We start from the raw sequence: 19,680 nt of genomic DNA, 5'->3' as shown, positions 1-19,680 counted from the left end.
TGCTGAATAGTCAAAGGTCTGATTATAATACCTTTCAGTATACCACTTGCAAGTCATTGAGCGTACATGTTAATTTCTCACAAATACTAACATAAATCCAGTGCCTTTAAAAATATTCCAGTGCAATACATCATAATATGACTGTCAAATTTAAAAACTAGTTCACAGAGTAATTTTTTTTGGAAAGGGGGTTAGATACAGACCGTGACATATAAACTTCACTGTCCCTACACTGGACAACTTAAAGGACACAGTCCCTTAAAGTAAGGGGAATACATAAATTCCCTACACCTAGATCTGACTTTGGATTTCGTATATATGCTGTCAGGGTGTGGAGTAAAAAAAAAGCTTCAGAAGGTGGCAGGTATAGCTTTTCTTCCACGACATGATTTTTTTCAAAAGTACTTATGATTCTGCATCACTTAGTAATATGTACTTCCTTATCACTGTTGCAGTATTCTTTAAATTGGAATATCCTGCCGAGGATTTATTTATTTTTTTTTATTTAACATTTGTTTACTTGGAAAGTCCGACTTGGAACAAAGCCAGTTTTCAGTGGATGCCCGGAGAGAAACTCTCCAGATGCATGTCTTTGTAACATTAGGATAACCTAACATACCATAGCCTTTACTTCTGCCCTGGCATTGGATGTCCAACGCACCAGGCATAAGGTACATGTGTAACATATGGGCGCCTAATCCTCAGAACTTCTTTGCCACCAGTCAGAACACTACTTCTGAATTCATTCTGTATGCTGTTCACCAAACTGTTTCACCTACCAAGCCTTCTAAAAATAAGTGCCCTGTTGGGATTCCTTTCTTTCTTTTTCCCTCCTTGTAGTTTGTTTTCATGTCATCCAAGAAGGGGAAATGTGAGTGTGGGAGGTAGATTCCCCATAAAGACAGACACAAGAACTGCCTTTTTTGTTTCAGTGCTATGCCTGATTATACTCTGTGTGATATCTGTCATGCATTTATCCTTAAGTCATTCTGCAGCTGTTTGTCTTCCCTGTGGAAAACCATCGCCAGAAGTTAGTGACCCAAGTTACCATGTCCTCCCAACCTGAAGTTCAACTGACTTTTAAGAAAAAAGCTAAAACACATACTAATCTGCCATGGTCTAGCCTTAAGGGCATGTCTACTTCACGTTGGTTGAAGAACCAGAGGACCATCCGATGCTGATGCCAGTTCCCTCTGTCACGACCCAGTCGAGGGCCGACATGGAGCTGTCAATTTGCACATTTGCTAAGGCTGGTTTGGTACAGTTGTAGAGGGGGAGCCATAGCTGATTAAGTTTGAAGGGCCTGGGGGGGGGGTCCCCCAAATTTTAGTTAGGGAAGAGGTGCCTGGTACCCTTATTGAAGGGTAAGGGTGTGACCCTCCTGGATTTGTCAAGGCAGATATTCCTATAAAAAAAAAATAGGAAACCAAACATGTGGCTGTTGTGGCTAAAGATCTTTACAAACAGTGGTAGGATTTTACTGCAGGTTTATTTAATGCCCTCATGGCTCCTGAAACTCCCTCAGGCATCATCTGTCCCTGCTGCTCCATGGTCATCCACCCCATTTAGTACATAAGGATTCTAATTCTTCTGATGAAGAGTTGGATTCTGGTGAAGAATCCTTAGCATATTCCTCACAAATACACTCTCCTTTTGCTTTGGGGTCTGCTGAAGAAAATTCCTTTGTCTCCTGACTCTTGTTTTGAGGAATTATTCTTAGGGGATACAGTAGTCAAAAACTAAAAATATGAACAAACTGGAAAAGTTCAAACTGCAAAAACACGAAAGCTAAACACAGCACACCCAGGGAACACAGAAACCATAAAAATTTAATATCACTAAACTTTTAAAACTGAATAAAGATCTAGCACAATAAATAACTCTTGTTGGATTATAATTATAAGATTTTTTATTTGGTGGAAACAACGGATATCTTTAAATCCAGGTCTCCCTTTTTCTCTCCTTGCTCCAAAGCAGTCACCACTTGGTACTTTGTTTGGGAGCAGTTTCAGGAGGGATAAAACTGCAGGGAGTGTGGGACACCAAGGATGGATGCAAACACGTAAATATCAAGGAGATGCTTGCCCTGATAAAGATACTAAACTCACTGAACCATCTTTGGTTAGTGGGACTTCAAGTGGTTACAGACAGTACCGCAACAAGCAAGGGGAAATAAAGTTGTACCCCCCCCCCCTTTTGCAGTCTAGCCATGTTAGCGTGCCATAGCACAGTTTCACTGTACAGGCATCCTACATTCCATTAGAGTAAAACTGTGTGGCAAAGTAGCTGGGCGGAACCAGGGCAGACCCCCACGAATGGAAACTAGACCAAGGGAGTCTTCCGAGGTTTGATCCAACTGTGAGGAGTTCCTCAGGTAGACCTGTTTGCCTCCTTTCTAATCAATTAACTGGCAAAATTCTGTTCCAGGATTCCATGCAAGAACGTCTGGAAGACAGATGCCTTTTCTTTGGACACAAATGTTCCTGTATGCCTTTCCGCTATTATCCTGGGTACTACTGAAGATTCAGAAGGAATCCCCCAACATCATTGTGGTGACTCCTTTATGCTGGGTTGTGGACACTTATTTTTTTTGCTGTTCGTACCATTGTCCTTTCAAGAGTCTGCCTCTCTCTCTGCTGGCAAGAAAGCTCTGAAGAGCTTTGCTGCTTGAGAGTTTGGGTGTGAGGAAGGTCTCCGTAAACTTTGGAAGCTGGCTGGCTGTTATATCCTTGGCAAGATATAAACCATGTGGCTTAGGATACTGCAGCACTGGTTATTCAAATGTTTACTGTTATGTTAAGTTCAGCTCAAGCAACTGTACTGTCTCCCCTCAGGAGCCCATATGACACTGGGCACAGATCGGAGAGCCTTTTCATTTAGAACGTCTAAGGTTTTTTTTTTTGAGTTTTTTTAATATGTCCAGTAAGATACTTGCTAAATAGTGTGTTATTCTATAACGATCTAACCAAAGCAAAGATGAACACTACCTAACTTGGATTTTGTGGCTATGCCTTTGGTAATTTGTTGTGAGATGCTGCAGTTGCTATATGGTGAGCAAAGGAGAGGGGACTGTCAACACTTGTACCCAAATCCCTGATCCCTGCTTCACTAGGTAATAGGGATAATATTGATGCAATAGGTTGCAGGAATGAGGGAGATGATACTACAGTTGTAGGCATTTAGTTTGAGCTTTTTATTTTATTTTTTTTCCGTACACCAGGAATTTACTTGTGTTAATTCATTTTGAAGGATATTAGTTTTACTTTACAACTTAACAGCAACCCTTTCTTACAATCATCAGCAAACTTTAACTAAAGTTCCATGTTGTCAGTTTTAAGATTAGAGAAATAGGTGCCAGATATGCTAGATTTTTTTTTTGGGGGGGGGGGGCTGACACAGAGCCCTTTAGGAATCCACTAGTCACCTTTTCCTTGTCTGAGGAGGTATCTCTCACTCTTGATCGTATACATTCTGTCATTCAGTGAGCTCTAAATCCATTTTACCACATAGGGGTCAATGCTTAAGGCCATTAGCTTATTTACAATTCCATCATCTGGTATGCTTTTGAAGGAAGATTTCTCCTTAACGCTTTCATTTTGGTTTGCCATACTTTTCCCCATTATTCTGTTTCTTCAGTTCCTACATCATCCTCCAATGCTCAGCCTGCTGCATCTTTCTAGATCCTCATTGTGATGGCATTTGTTTGACAAATTACAAACTGATGAAGCTGTTTTCACTGGTTCTTCAGATAGATGCAGAATTACTCTGCATCAGCCAGGTGTTTGGAATGGAGGGAGGTTAAATATGCTGACAAAAAAGGCATGGTATATTTTGTTCTGCCATTAGTAGAAAGGCATTGGGAATGGGCATAACTGAGGGGTGTACCAGACCAACACGGCTGTAGGCAAACAATTTAATGAAATAAAAGTAAGCGGTTTCGCGATTGACAAATTGCTTAATCAGACTCAACATCAAAAGAAACTGTGCTCATTTATACAAGCAAAGACCAGTCATTGACTACTATTAATTAAGGATTTAAAAACGTATAGACTAGCAAGATGTATAAAACACAAGCATATAAAAATATTAAAAAACATTTAGTGTTTAAGTGGATGCTCCTTCAAAAATGGTTTCAGAGTGAATTTCCCACTTAAACCTTAAAGGTTTGTCTGCATTAAAAAGTAAAATCCATTTGGACTTGGTTGCTTCTGTCCTGTTAACTAAGTCCCCTCTAAGAATAATGTCCAAAACTTGCAATACCAAAAATTTGAAGGTATGATTAGTGCCATTTTGTAGAATATGTTGGGCTAATGCATTGGAATCATTCTTGTTCCTAACATCCCTGTAGTGTTCAAGGATTTTGTCCCTTAAAGACCTATTGGTCTTGCCAGTATTAAAAGCATGACAGATTTGGCAGCTACTAAAGTATACATTAGTTGTCTTAGTCAGCATAAAAGTCTGTTTTCAGTCTTAAAATTGGCATACGGATGTGTATAACTAGAACCTGACAAAACGTACTTACATGCTGAGCACCTCCTACAGGCATAAGTGCCTATTCTAGTAGATTCAACTTTTCTACTGTGACATTGTTGTCTATAACAAAGGTGTTTCTTAAGTGATTTGTTGTTCCTAAACGAAAAGTGCGGCTCCTGATCTATCACCTATTTTAACTCATCTATAGTATGTAAAATGTTCCAATTATTCTTGATTATCTCACAATAACGGCTAATGTCACTTGAATACTGCAGTGAGACTTTAAACATACCATCGGGGGGGGGGGGGGGCATATTAATAGGAGAATCAGAGACCACTCTATCAGAAAAATACGGTTTGCATCTCCCTTCTCTTTCTGACCAAGCTTGGGAAACACAAAGGTCTATCTCTCTGTCACTATAACCTTTATTTAGAAAATCTTTTTTGAGGGAACTAATAGCTTCATGTAATCATTATGTAATCTCATTAACCTATAAACCTGTCCTTTTAGTATGTTGCGTGTAATGTGTCTCGGATGCATGCTGTTTTTGTGCAAATAGCTATTTCTCTATAAACGCTGGTATTGAGGTGATTAAGATTCTCTTTCCTGATTCTAATGTCTAAAAACCCAATCTCATCTGAAGAGCACTTGTACATGAATTTCAAAAAATTAGTAGTACTGTGTATATACACAATGAAATTTAACTGATCAAGTGAACCTCGCCATAACATAAAAATATCATCAACAAAACGAACGTACCAGCCTATATGTTCAGAAAAAACATTTTGTTGGAATAGGAACACATTCTCCCACTGTACCAATACTAGGATGGTGTAGCTGTTGGCACAGGCAGTGCCCATTACTACACCAACCTTTTGTATAAAGGAGTCTTGCTCAGAGAAAAACATTATTTTCAAGTACAATCTCTAGCAGCGTGCAAAGATTAACTTTATCATTGGTGAAGCACTGTTTGTCATTCAAAAAAGCTCTTGTATTGTCTATCCCCATTCATTTGGGATGCCCTTGAACAAAGATTCAGTGTCTAAGGTGACAAATATATAGTCATTACTCATCTGTAAGGTCTTGTCGTAAAGTCTATGTAGAAATGATTTAGTATCCTTCAGGACAGTGTCACATTGATAGAGGAGGGAATGTAAATTGTTCTCTCTAAAAATTGAGAGGTTCAGTGCACCAGCCTTTGCCTGATACAATTGGCCTCATGGGTGGACTTTCCATGTTCTTGTGTATCTTGGGGAGTCCGTATATTACAGGAACAAGAGGATGCTCAACATTAAAATAATTAAATAACTTCTCAAAGATCAAACCAATCATAAGTAGATTAAATACCAAAAACGACACTTTGTCAACTAATGTAGTAACCATGAATTTGGAAATACAAACATAAGTATTTATATATATATATATATATATATATATATATATATATATATATATATATATATATATATATATATAAATATATATATATCTTATAGTATTTATATAAACATAAGCTTTACCAGAAAGGCTCATCCAGACTCTGCTACACTTTGCTGTGAAGGAAAGGTTAGTTTGCTGTTATTTTTTGTATTTCTGTATTGCCTTTCTATATTTTGAATACTGTAGTTTGTTTTCTTTACCTTGTGTTTTGCTTGCATTCTGTTTTAACAGCATATTAAAACTTCAAAAGAGACCACAGCTCTCTCTGTTCTGAGTCAGGCAGAATTTTTTCCCTCCCTCCCACCCATTTAAGTTGTCTTGTTAAATACCACTGTCTTTCTAGTTGCCCGCCTCTTATGTTAATCTGACCATATATCTCATTTCTCTCTACTTTCACTGGCTTATGTGAGTAATCACAAAACCATCACTTTTGAAATCCCACCCCTTCAATTATTTAAAATTATTGGCCATCCTACAGTATTTCATAGTACTAAAATACAAAAGTAACCACCCCTTTCAGTCCATCTTGCTGTTTTAAAAATAGTAACTCTCCACTAAACCTTAACTTTTTAAACAGGTAAAACTCAAGTTACCTACTTTCATATCTAACTTCTCTAGTGCACACTGCAGAGTGCATTCTTTTCAATCTTACCTTTAAGCATCCCTGTTACTAGCACTTTCTCTAATACCTAAAAAGATCATCTCTACTTGACTCCAAGTAGACTTTTCTCTATCTGTTAAACCTAGCACTTGCTCCTACAGTACTTATTACCTTGATACGGCACTCTTATAGATAGCACCCCAAAAGGCAAACCCCATTTCTCGGTCACCCACGCCCCGGAATCTCTTTTAAAGTTTTTGTCTAGTCCTTCTAGCATGTCGAGGGATCAGTTGCTAGTGTCCTCTCCTGCTCAGCTGGTGAACCTGGGAATATTGAGGCAATGTTACAATTGCCTCATGTACACAGACAACCCTCTCCTCCTCCCACAAAACACAAATACATGCGAGAGATGCAACTATACGGCCAAACTGGAGGCTGAGCTCTCTCAACATAGGACTGGCAAGACCAGTCAGGAGGAGAAGGTTACCACACACACTGTAGACCCAGTCTCACATAGTACCATCACAACCTCAAATCATACACATAAACACACAAAGACATACTCGGGCTCTGATCAAAAATCTACCAAAACAGCAGAGGCCACCAAAGCAGACACCCAAACAACCACCACCTCAGAACACAACACCTGCAAAACATAGACCTCACAGTCAGTGTCTCAAACAGTCACAGCCCTTAAGGCCAAACACAATGCCAGACACACTAGTCATTGGTGACTCCATAGTCAGACACACTGACGTCCCGCTCACCAGACTGAGTAAGGAGAAGGTCACAGTAAGCTGCCTGTCGGGCGCTAGAATCCGCCACATAACGCAAGCACTCAGGTCTCTCAACAGCAGGTACAAATACGACTCAGTCATTGTCCACGCTGGTGTAAACGACCTGAGACGTACCTCCTTGGACTACATGAAAAGAGACATTGAGGAGCTCTCTGATTATGTAGCCCAGGCAGGTATGACCCTGACCTTGAGCAGTATCCTACCTTCACCAAGAATGATGCCACAATACAGAGATAAGATGATCAGCTTTAACAATTGGCTTAAACTCTGGTGTCATTCAAAGGGGATCCAATGTCTGTCTGCCTGGGATGACATGCTAGACAAGCCACGCTGCTTCGCAAGGGACGGCTTGCACCTGTCACCCCTGGGATTCCGGATATTGGCAAAGGCTCTTGCCACCCCCATAGTGCCTTTTTAGGCAAGGCTCAAATTCTAAACCTACCACCCTAGAACACAGAAAAGGAAAAAAACTAAGGGTAATGCTGCTCAATGCCAGAAGTCTAAATCTCAAAATGCACGCACTCGAGGCCCTTCTCAGTATGGAGAACATCGTTGTCTGTGCAGTGACAGAAACCTGGTTCAAGGCTCCTGAGAGCACCCCAGCACTATCAGGTTTTACCTCTTATCATGCGTTCCGGCCCCAAAATCCGGACAATACCAAGAATGGAGGGGGGGTATCCATATTCATCAAGGACACCCACACCTCAAGACTGGTGGCAACGCACGATGCATCGGAGACCATCCAGGTGCAATTAACCATAGGCAAGACTGCTCTGCAAATTGTAGCATGTTACAGGCCACCCTCACAAACTCAGGAACCTCACATGGCCTTCCTGAAAACACTAGAGGGGATAAATGTATCACCAAACACCATCATACTAGGTGACTTCAATTACCCTAATATAGACTGGGAACACTACTCAAGCCCAAACACCCTAGCCCAAACGTTCCTGGAATTCATAAACTCAAATGCCATGGAACAACTAGTCACCATCCCCACAAGAGGAGAAAACATACTTGATCTTATCATCACGAACATGGGAGCACAATGTTCAACACCGGAAGTATACCCCTCACTGGTGAGATCAGATCACAAACTAATCTCGCTGGAGGTCCTCATCCCACCTCCACCTGAAATAAAAAAGACCACAGTAAAGAACTTCTCGAAAGCCGACTTCACACTTCTAAAGACTAGTGTGGTCTCCTTTAGGGCCCCCGAGCCGGCGGAAAACAGTACTCAAGCCGCTGAATCACTTACAAATGCCTTCTACCAGCACCTGCAGGACTGCATGGATAAGGCAATCCCAAGCAAAACAAAGACTCTTTGTACCAAAGGCAAGCGTCCAGTCTGGTGGACCCCAGCCATAAACAAACTCTACAACAAAAGGAGGAAGCTACTACAAGATAGAGCAAAATCCCTAAAAGGTAAGACACCCTTGATCACTATAAGTAAAAAACTAAGAGCTCTCATAAAATCATCCAAAGCAAATTTTGAGAGAAAAATAGCTAAAGACTCAAAAGACAATCATAAGGCCTTCTTTAGCTATGTTAGAAACCTGGGAGGAAACTCCCAGATATGCTCAGAACTAGTTCAAAATGATGTGAAGATTACTGATCCTACAGACATTGCCAACATACTGGCTGACAGGTTCAGTGCAAACTTCTCCCCAAAAGGAGAGATATCTATACCAAGCGATTGCAGCCCCCCAAACATCTCCAACGCCCAAGTGAGAACTGCTCTCTCCAAACCAAAAAACACAGCATCCATGGGACCTCATGGTGTCCCCGTCTGTTTTCTCCACGAACTCAATGAGGGGCTAACCCGCCAGCTAGGACAGCTGTTTAATCATAGTCTTACCTCTGGATACGCACCCAGGGAGTGGCGCACTGCAACTGTGGTCCCACTTCACAAAGGCGGTGCCTCCACCGACCCTGGAAATTACCGGCCCATTAGCTTGAGAAGCCTTATCTGCAAAGCCATGGAGAGGATCATAATGGACCTCATAAATAAAGACATAGGGAATTTGCAGACTTTGGATCCATCCCAGTTTGGCTTTGTCAAAGGCAGATCATGCCTTCTAAACTTGGTTGACTTTTTCGAAACAGTCACCAAAGCCATTGATGAGGGAAAGGCAGTCCATACAGCCTACCTCGATCTGGCGAAGGCCTTCGATACAATACCCCACTTGGGTATCATTGAAAAACTCATCAGCTTAAATGTTAACCCATACATCACAAGATGGGTTGCAAACTGGCTGAGTGACAGAACCCACAGGGTCAGAGTTGCTGGCGCCATGTCAGACTCAAAGCCTGTCACAAGTGGTGTACCACAGGGCTCAGTCCTGGGCCCACTCTTGTTTGGCATCTACTTTTCCAAGTACAAGCAAACACAGGAGGGTTATGGCTGACAAAGTTTGCAGATGACTGCAAACTGGGCCATAGTAGAAAACACATCTGACACAGATATCCTTCAGAAGGGTCTCACAGAAACGGATAACTGGTGCCAGAGCCATGGCCTAAAGTTAAATGCCAAAAATGCATAGTCATACCCTTCGGGAAAAACAAGGTTACCCCTAGCTACCAAATAGGTGGCAATCCACTGAGCACAGAAGAAGTTATCAGGGACCTGGGGACCCAGGTTGATAGTAGTCTGTCATTCGACACCCATGTAGCTAAAGTAGTTAGGAAGACCTTCTACATTGCCCACCTTATCATGAAGGGATTCTCATCTAGATCAAGGGAGGTCATAGTCTCCCTATACTCATCACTCATCAGACCAATGATTGAGTACAATGCCCCATTCGGAATGTATCTGACCCGACACTTGCAGCAGCTGGAGAGGCCACAAAAGTTCCTCACCAAAAGGATAAAGGGTCTCAAACATCTGTCCTATGCTGCCCGACTGAAAGAACTCCAGCTCTATTCAGTCGCCACCGCTTGCTCAGAGGTGACCTTTGCCTAACATACAAGGCCATGTCAAACCCAGATTTGATGAATATGCTTCACCTCAAAAAATCTAGATCCGTCAGAGCCACAAGGGCGGGAGACTTAAACCTCGACACGGCTATTAATAGGACGTGCTGGAGGGATAGATTCATCACCCAAAGACTCCCTATGCTGTGGAATAAAATCCCGGTATATGTGAGGCAGAGCACCTCGCTGGCCTTGTTCAAGAGAAATCTTGACCAATGGATGGGAGATCGCAGATATACCCCAGGGATTACCTCAGTGTCACTGCTCGACAGAGGCACAGCTAAATAATGGGTATAGTTCCCCATACTAAAGGGGTGGCGTAAGCCACAAAACTATGGGCTAGGCTTGTAAATGCCCTCGGGCAGATAGCCTAGTATGAACCTATGAACCTAAGTACTGCCATCACCTAATAATTTCCTCATTTGTGTTAAATATAAAGTTTTGTCAAGCACTACAATACTGCCTCCCTTGTCAGCTGGCCTAACCTCAAGCGACAGCATATTTTTCAACTCATTTAAAGCAGCAAAATCATCTGAAGTCATACTATGATACACAGGTTTATGATCTCTAGCAAATTCCTCTCTGAATTGTTTTTCACAAAGTACAGTTAAATGCTTGCACCATGGGATTGGGGGGTAGGAACCAAACGTACTTTGTTTACTGAAAGGAATAGACATCACACAAGTATTCTCATTAAACATAGTTTTCAGAGTCAACGACCTGCAAAGTAGCCTTAAATATTTAAGTAATTCAACTGAGTCTGCCTTTCTGGCAGGAATAAAAGACAGGCCCTTAAGTAGTGCCAGCTGACCTCTGTAGTAAGGTGTTGAGAAGAAGTATTATACACTAGGCTTTCAGTCAAAACCTCTGGTGTTCCACTGACTGTTGTGTTGTCTCCGAACTTTGAATCCGTTGGAGCTTCCAATTTGAAAGGCTACATTTTTTTACTTGCAATAACAGTAAAAGATTTATCTTTTCTCATCGTATCTTTTGCTGTAATTATAAAACAAATTCTATAATAGTTAATTACTTTACTCCTTTTATATATATTTTTTTGAGCTGATCAGGATCTTGGATAAGCCATCTGGCTTTAAGAAGTGTATTGCTTGTACCCACAAAATTCCAAATTCTGAAGAATTTTAAAAAATGCTTTTACTTTTTGGAGTCTTTTCATTTAGAGGTGGCATGCTCAATTTGTGAAACCTTTGGGAAAAGAGCCATGGTGGGGAAGAAGAATAAACTTTTTTGAAAGGTCTACTACAGCCAACCCCAGGAGAAAAGCCTTCATCAGCTTTAGGTATGTCAGCAGCTGCTACTTCACTTTTTCCTCCTCTTCCTGCTCCAAAAAGGCAGTCAAAACCAAGCAAAAACAAAAGAAGTTGAAAAAAGGTGAACATTTCTAAGAAGAGATTTCTAGGCTCAGCTCCCTCATTGGCTTCTGCTTTTCCTGCAGAGATCAATAAACCTTTGGAACCAGCATTCTTTTTGGATCCAGTGATTATCAGATCCATTATGCCACCTAGCTTTTCACAGAACCTTGTTACCCCTAGGCTCCAGTCTCCTGTTTTACGGAATAGACCAAGATACCCATCCATGACTACTACTTTGGCTTCTTCCTCAAGATAAGTGTTTCCTTCAGACCCCTATCTAATTGGGGAAGAGTGTCACTTTCCCATAATCTTTAATTTTCTGATTCGTCTCCTTGGATCTAAGCCCTTATGTCTGTCCCTAGCTCAAGGCAGGTCTTCATTGGAGCTGAGATTGCATTCCTCCTCAACTCTGGCAAGTTCTCTGATGAAGTCAACTGTGATGCAGTTAGAGTTGAGTATCGGAGTTGAGTATCGGAGCTGGATTGCCTGATCTGACTCCAATAGGTTAGGACTGAATTTGAGGTCTTTGGATACTTTCCTCCCCTTTGCAAGATTGGTACTTGATAGTTAAGCTCCCGCTTCAGCCTCACATCCCTGTCAGATGGCTTCCTGGCTAAATTAACTTTCAGGAGTTTCAGATCCTGTAGTTGGGCTCCTCAAATTCATCTTGAGTTTGGTGTTCAGGGCTTTCAGGAGAGTCCCTTCTTAGCCTACAGAGAGATCTGCCCTTTTGGAGCCGGATCCATCCTATCCTCAGAAGATTTCCCAGGGTGTAAAGCCTGGTCTTCCTGTCCCATCGGGACTTCCAGTTTTTGAAAGCTTTGAGCCTGTTCTCCGTAGAGAGTCTATTTCAGAGTACTTTCCTAACCTCCCACAGCAGATATCCACTGAAACATTAGTGTAAGAGGTGACACTTGCATTCCCCTGAGGAATCTCCGACCATTGACACTGATTTTGATGGAGAGGGTTCCTCTGGACGGAGCAGTGGTGCCGCAGTAGCATTGTCATCTCAAAGCAAGAGGTTCTCTGGTTCGATTTTTGGCTGGAGTGCCTTCTATGCAGAGTCTGCATGTCTTCCTTGCGTTAGTGTGGGTTTCCTCCCACATTTCAAAGACATGCATCTGGAGCATTTCTCCTCAGGCCTCTGCTAAAAATTGGCTTCATTCCAAGTCTGACGTTCCCGGTAAACAAATGTCAAATAAATAAATAAAATCTCCCTCCTGAGGACATCTTATTCAGAAATATTCTCAAACTACTGGCACAGAAAAAGTGGTTGATCTTTACATTAACCTTCGCCAGAGGAGTCGTTATCGATATGCCGTACGTCATACATATGTTTCCTGCACAAGGCGTAGGGCATAAAAGTGACATCCAGACGTATCATCATCAGAACTTCTTTACTGCCAGTCCAAACACCATCTTTGATCATCTGTCTGATCACTCAAGTCATTGCTGGTTTACCTAGCCGTTTCAGATAAGTGCCTCATTGGGGTTTTTTGCTTATCCTTTTTGTTTTTAGCATTAGTGCTGTTGAGGTATTTCATGTCATCCAGAAAGGGTAAATGCCAATGTGGGAGACAGATTCCCCATAAAGGCAGTCAAGAACAATGCGTGTTTTATTTGGGCACCTCTCATGACCATACATCATTTACTAATTGTCAGACTTTTGTTCCAAAGACCTTGCGTAGTCATCTTTTATCCCTAGCCATCTAGCTTGAAAAACAGCATCTAAAGCTTTTAGTGAAAGATGCTGTGGAAAGTACTTATTGGTCTGAGGTTCAGCTGTCTTTAAAGAAGGCTAAAACAGTCAGGTCAGATACTTTGGCTGTGCCTTCTCCACTAGATGTCTTTCTTGAGGCTGGTGAGAGCCCAGAGGATTGTCCTGTTCCTGGGCTGGATTCCTCTGCCGTGACCGGTTCAGAGGCCAGCATGGATCTGGCTTCTCGCACATCCTCAGAGGCCTTGTAGACGTCTGCTTCAGACATGCAGGGGGAACCATGGTTGATCATCACCAAAGGGCCTGGGGGATCCTCAGATACTGTTGGAGAAAGTCCCATCTGCTATCGAGTATAGGCCACCGAGCCTTCTACGTTTCATAAGGTGGATGTCCCTTTAAAAAAGAAAAAGACAAAATATTTCTCTTCTGCTCCTAAGGATCCTTAAAGTGAATGGCAACATTTTACACAGGTTTGTTCAATGCTGTTATGGCCTTGAAACCTCCTTAGGGATTCTCTGTACCTGCTCCTCCTTGGTCATCTTTCCCCCCTTGAGAGATCAAGGGATCAGGATTCTTCTGAGGAAGAAGAGGATTCTGATCAGGAATCCCTGGCTTATTCTACCTAGATTACTTCTCCTTTGAATTATGGCTCTGAGGAAGAGGAGTCTGCTAGTCCTGAATCTCCTTTTGAAGAGATTTCTTTTGGGGATAACTTTTCCAAGATGATGGAATTCTGTAAATGGTATTCTTCCCAAGTGTCTGAAGTGCAGAAGAGATTGTATGAGCTCCTTCAATGGAGCCTCCTAGACCCTCTGCTGTTTCTCGTGTCTTGGCTGCTTTATTGGATGCATTTTCTTCTGTGTCTGAGCCCCCCCTCCTAAAAAACAAAAATCGATTTTATGCAGTATCCGATGACTGCAGATTCCTTTATAAGTGTCCATTTGCTGACCGTTCGTTGGTTTCTGTGGCAGCCAACAAGCCTTCTAAATTACTGCCTTCTACCAAAATTCTTCCTTCTGATAAGGACAGCAGGACTATGGAAAGGCTGGGTAAAAGGTTTATACTTCAGCCACCCTAGCCTTTCAGCTGTTAATTATCAAACTGCTATGACCAGATGTGTTTTGGCTGTCCTTTCTCAGACTTGCCAGGTTATTTCTGACCGTCTTCCAGGTAGCTTGCCATTCCATTAAATGTAGTTATGATGCAGCAGATCCTTCTTCTTGGGCTGCTGCCTCTGGCTTTGTGCTGAGGAGTTATACCTGGCTATGACTTCAGCCTCTGCCTGATGATATTAAGGCTAAGTTGATGGATGCTCCTCTGGATAACAAATGTTTGTTTGGTGCTGCTGCAGCTGAGTTGTTCAAGTCCTTACAGGAAAAAGGCAAAGAGTTACAGGACCTGAAACATATTTTTGTTTCCCCTGTGCCGAAATTCCAAAGAAACTATCCCAATAAACCGTCCTTTGTTATAAGGCAGTCTTGTCAAGAAGGGTGGTAGGAGGGTTCCCCTGCTAAGTCTACATAGACCCCTCTTGCTCAGAAGCATTCCTTTCCTGATAATCTAGGTGCTGTCTGACTATCTGATTCTTCCCAGCCACATTCCTCTTTCACATTGTCTTCCTCTGTCTTGTTAAGCATAACCCAGGATTCTTGGGTTCTTTTCATCATTCACCAAAGGTATTTCCTGGTTTGGAAATCCCCCCCCCCCCCCCCCATAAGCATTCCTCAGCTATCTCAAGACCAGTTAAACTTTCTTCCAGAGGTGCTTCAATGTCTTTTGGTTCAAGGAACTATTCAAGAGGTTCCAGCTGCTCACAGGGGTAGAGGTTTTATTCCAGAATGTTTTTGGTCCTCAGGAAAGAGGGCAGTTGGAGACGCATTCTGGATCTTTTTCATCAGAATATATTTCTGAAGGTTCCTTCTTTTCGAGAGTTATCCCTTCAGACTTTGTTCCCTCTGCTGCTTCCTCGGGCTTTTATGGTTTCTCTGGATCTCAAGGATGCTTACCTCCATATCCCTATTCATCCCCTTTTCAGGATGTTTTTACGTTTCTGTGTTTTCTGGCATTTTCAGTTCTCTGCTTTGCCCTTTGGCATGTGTTCTGCCCTAAGAGTATTCACCAAATGCCTAGCTCCTGTGATTGCTTTTTGCAGGCTCAAAGGCATTCACGTCTTTCTTTATTTAAAAACAAAACAATCTCAGAGGTGTGCACCATGTGCTGTAAAAACAAACTTAATCAAGAGGTCCAAATGAACAAGTAGATAGTCACAGTCCATGTAGTTCGATAAAATCCCAAGTTTAATGGCAGGACAAACAACAAAACTGCAGTGGTGAGCGCTTTCACGTTGTATCCAACGCTTCATCAGACATCAAGTGCAGTATCAAGCAGCTCATTTATATGCACAATAGACATCAACAATTAACAAAAGAACGAATCAAATGCTAGGAATAATTGAACATGATTTAAAAAGACATATATTGCACGAAATAAAAAAATGAGCATATAAAAATAGTAATATGTGTGTATATATATACATATAAAGTAAAATCAATGCTTTAAAGGTCTGTTCACTAAAAATGGTCTGAGTGTGAATCTGTCATTGAGTCCAAGCCTATGGGCTTGTAACTTCAAGATCCATTTCCCTTCTCTCTCCTCGGTATTATTCCTAATATTACCCAGTCTACCTCCTTTGTGAACTATTTCCAAGACCTTAAATTTAAAAGAGTGTGAAGCACCATTGTCTAAAACATGTTTTGCCAAAGCATTGGTGCTATTGGCTTTCTCAATGGCATAAACATGCTCATGTATGCGCTCACGAAGAGTCCTGGTGGTCATTCCAACATAAAATAATTGACAGATTCACACTCAGACCATTAATTGTTGATGTCTATTGTGCATATAAATGAGCTGCTTGATACTGCACTTGATGTCTGATGAAGCGTTGGATACAACGTGAAAGCGCTCACCACTGCAGTTTTGTTGTTTGTCCTGCCATTAAACTTGGGATTTTATCGAACTACATGGACTGTGACTCTATCTACTTGTTCATTTGGACCTCTTGATTAAGTTTGTTTTTACAGCACATGGTGCACACCTCTGAGATTGTTTTGTTTTTGTGCTTCGTTTTCATAGAGAGTGCTTTACCTGGCAAAACATTGGTTTTTTGTTCTTTCTTTATTTAGATGACCTGCTTATTCAAGCCTCCTCTCCAGAGATTCATTTACAGCACCTTCAGTGAGTCATCGTTCTGTTGCAAAGCCTGGATTTCATTGTAAATTTTCAAAAGTCCTTCCTGTCTCTGTTACAGGATCATGTTTTTCTGGGATGCAGGATTCGGACTGTTCCTATACTAACATCCCTGCCTCTTCCTAAGGCTTCAACTCTGGTTTCCTTTTTTTCAGTCCTTTCTTCCTCTGGCCTTGATTACAGAGAGGGAATTTCTGAGGGCTGTTGAGGTTATGGCATCCACCATTCCTATGCTTCTCTTTGCCAGATTGCACATGAAAAGGCTTCAGAAGTATCTAAAGTCTGTTTGGCTACAGCATTCTCATTCTCCAGACTTTCCAGTTCCTCCTCTTCCATTTCTCAAGATACAATTTCAGTGGTGGATTCACCAATTGACTTTGAATACAGGGCTTCCCTTTTAACCCCCACTTTCCTTTCAGGAGCTGTTCACAGATTCCTCAGACGTGGGTTGGGGAGGCTTCCTCCAGATACCTAAATGTGTAAGGCCTTCGGTCACATGTGCAACAGAAGGAGCACATCAGTATCAAGGAGGTGAGAACTCTTCTGTTGGCCTTAATTGCTTTCCATCCTGTCTTTTCTCCAGGGCCCATAAAGATCTTTACAGACAACACCACAGTGATATGTTCATAGGTAGGTAGTAGGCTATTGGCCCTACGGCCTGTACAAGCCTAGCCAAAAATGTACGCTGGCTTTCGCCACCCAAGAAAATTATTTTCCTGTGCCCCTGACAAGCAGAACCACAGAAGAGATCCCCAGGGTGAATTTCCTATTACCCATCCAGTCATCAAGATTTTTCTTGAAGAGTGCTAATGAGGAGCTCTGTTTGACATAGTTAGGTAGTCTGTTCCAGAGTATGGGAAGTCTCTGGGACAGAAATCTATCCCTCCAGCATGTTCTCTTTATTGTGGTGACAAGGTTTAGGTCCCTAGAGCGTATAGCTCTGAGGGACTGGGATTTCTTTAAGTGGAGCATGTCCATCCGCTTTGGGTTTGACATAGCTTTGTATGTTAGGCAGAGATCGTCCCTGAGTAGGCGATATGCGACGGAGTAAAGCTGGAGTTTATTGAGACGGTCTGCGTAAGGCATCTGTTTGAGGCCGGTTATCCTCTTTGTGAGGTATTTTTGTGGCCTTTCCAGTTGTTGTAGATGTCTTATGGGGTACATACCAAAAGGGGTGTTGTACTCTATAATGGGTCTAATGAGTGATGAGTAGAGAGGAACAATGACCTCTTTTTTTCTGGATGAGAAACTTTTTGTGATGGTGTGCCATGTAGAAGGATTTCCTGACCACTTTGACGATGTGATTATCAAAGGAGAGACTACTGTCCACCTGTGTCCCAAGGTCTCTTATCACACTTTCGGTGTTAAGTAGACTACCACCTATGTGGTAGTTCATGGGTACAGAATTTTTACCAAAGGGGATGACAATGCACAGTTGGCAACCCATCTTGTGACATAGGGATTTATACCTAGTTTAGTGAGTTTATCTATAATTCCAGAGTGGGGGATGGTGTCGAATGCCTTGGCGAGATCTAGATAGGCTGTGTGAACCACCTTACCCTCATCTATGGCTTTGGTGACTACTTCAAATAAGTCTGTCAGGTTTAGGAGACATGATCTGCCTTTTACAAACCCAAACTGTGTGGGTTCCAGGGTTTGGAGATTTCCAATGTCTTTGTTTATGAGTTCCATGATGATGCGTTCCATGGCCTTGCAGACGAGGCTCGTCAGGCTAATGGGGCAGTAGTTCCCGGGGTCTGTTGTGCCCCCCCCCTTGTGGAGTGGGATAACTGTCGCTGTGCGCCATTCAGTGGGCACAAAGCCTGAGGTGAGGCTATGATTGAACATGGTACTTAGGTGGGGTGCCAGTTCATTCTGTAGTTCATGTAGAACGCAACCTGGGATGTTGTCAGGTCCCATGGATGCTGTGTTCTTGGCTTTGGAGAGTGAAGTTTTTACCTGTGCAGCCGTGATTACGGGAACTTTGCATTCTTCCAGTATAAAGATGGGCCCTTTAGGGGGTGAGAGGGGGGTAAAGTTAGCACTGAACCTATCTCCAGGATGTTGGCAATATCAGTTGTTTCTGTATATTTAGTGTCATTGTGCTGTAACTCAGAGCAGATCTGAGTGTTGCCACTGAGATTTTTGACATAGCTATAGAATGCTTTGTGGTTGTCTTTAGAATCAGTGGCAATTTTGTTTTCATAACTGGCTTTGGAGGATTTTATGAGGGATCTCAGCTTCTTACTGAGGCTGACCAGGGAGTTCCTCCAATCGTGGGATTTTACTCTTTTTTTTGCAACAGTTTCTTTCTTCTGTTGTAGAGTTTGTTTGTGGCAGAAGACCACCAGATTGGCTTCCTTTTTTTGGAGGATAGCATCTTGGTTCTGTTAGAGATAGCACGATCCATGCACTCGTGTAAGTGCTTATAAAGTGCATTTGTGTAGGATTCAGCAGTCATGCCTCTATTGTCCATCTGCATGAATGTCATGAAGTTTGTCACGTCTGTCTTAAGAAGCGTGAAGGTGGCTTTGGAGAAATTTTTACGGTTGTTTTCCTAATGGGGGGTGGGAGCGGGATGTGGATGTCTAGGGTGATTAGCTTGTGGTCGGATCTGACCAACCAGGAGCTGATTTCTGGTGTGGAACACCGTTCACCCATGTTGGTGATGACCAGGTCTAGGATATTGCTGCCTCTGGTTCGCAGAGAGCTTACAAAGCATCAGAGGGATCTCATTGTTGAAAGGTATCAGTCAGGAGAAGGGTACAAAAAAATTTCCACAGCATTGGATATACCATATTACACAGTGAAGACAGTCATCAAAAAGTGGAGAAAATATGGGACAACAGCGACATTGCAAAGAATTGGATGTCTCTCCAAATTGATGAAAAGACTAGATGAAAACTGGTCAGGGTGGCTGCCAAGAGACCTACAGCAGCACTGAAGGAGCAGAAGGAATTCCTGGCAAGTACTGGTTGTGTACTTCATGTGACAATAATCTCCCGTATTCTCCATATGTCTGGACTGTGGGGTAGGGTTGCAAGACGTAAGCCTTTTCTTAT

The 19,680-nt window shown here is 42.2% G+C and overlaps 1 protein-coding gene across 2 annotated transcripts in view; it reads left to right on the top strand.

The window, feature by feature from the left end:
* Window positions 1–19,680, top strand: part of ELAC2 (elaC ribonuclease Z 2) — a 2,146,582-nt gene that overhangs the window by 884,461 nt on the left and 1,242,441 nt on the right. The gene's annotated exons all lie outside the window — the stretch shown is intronic.

This window comes from Protopterus annectens, chromosome 4.part0 (genome assembly GCF_019279795.1).
Source record: "Protopterus annectens isolate FY-2018-M chromosome 4.part0, PAN1.0, whole genome shotgun sequence".
Classification (NCBI taxonomy): domain Eukaryota; kingdom Metazoa; phylum Chordata; order Ceratodontiformes; family Protopteridae; genus Protopterus; species Protopterus annectens.
Note: the sequence above shows the minus strand (reverse complement) of the source record. Positions and strands in the feature narration are given on the sequence as shown.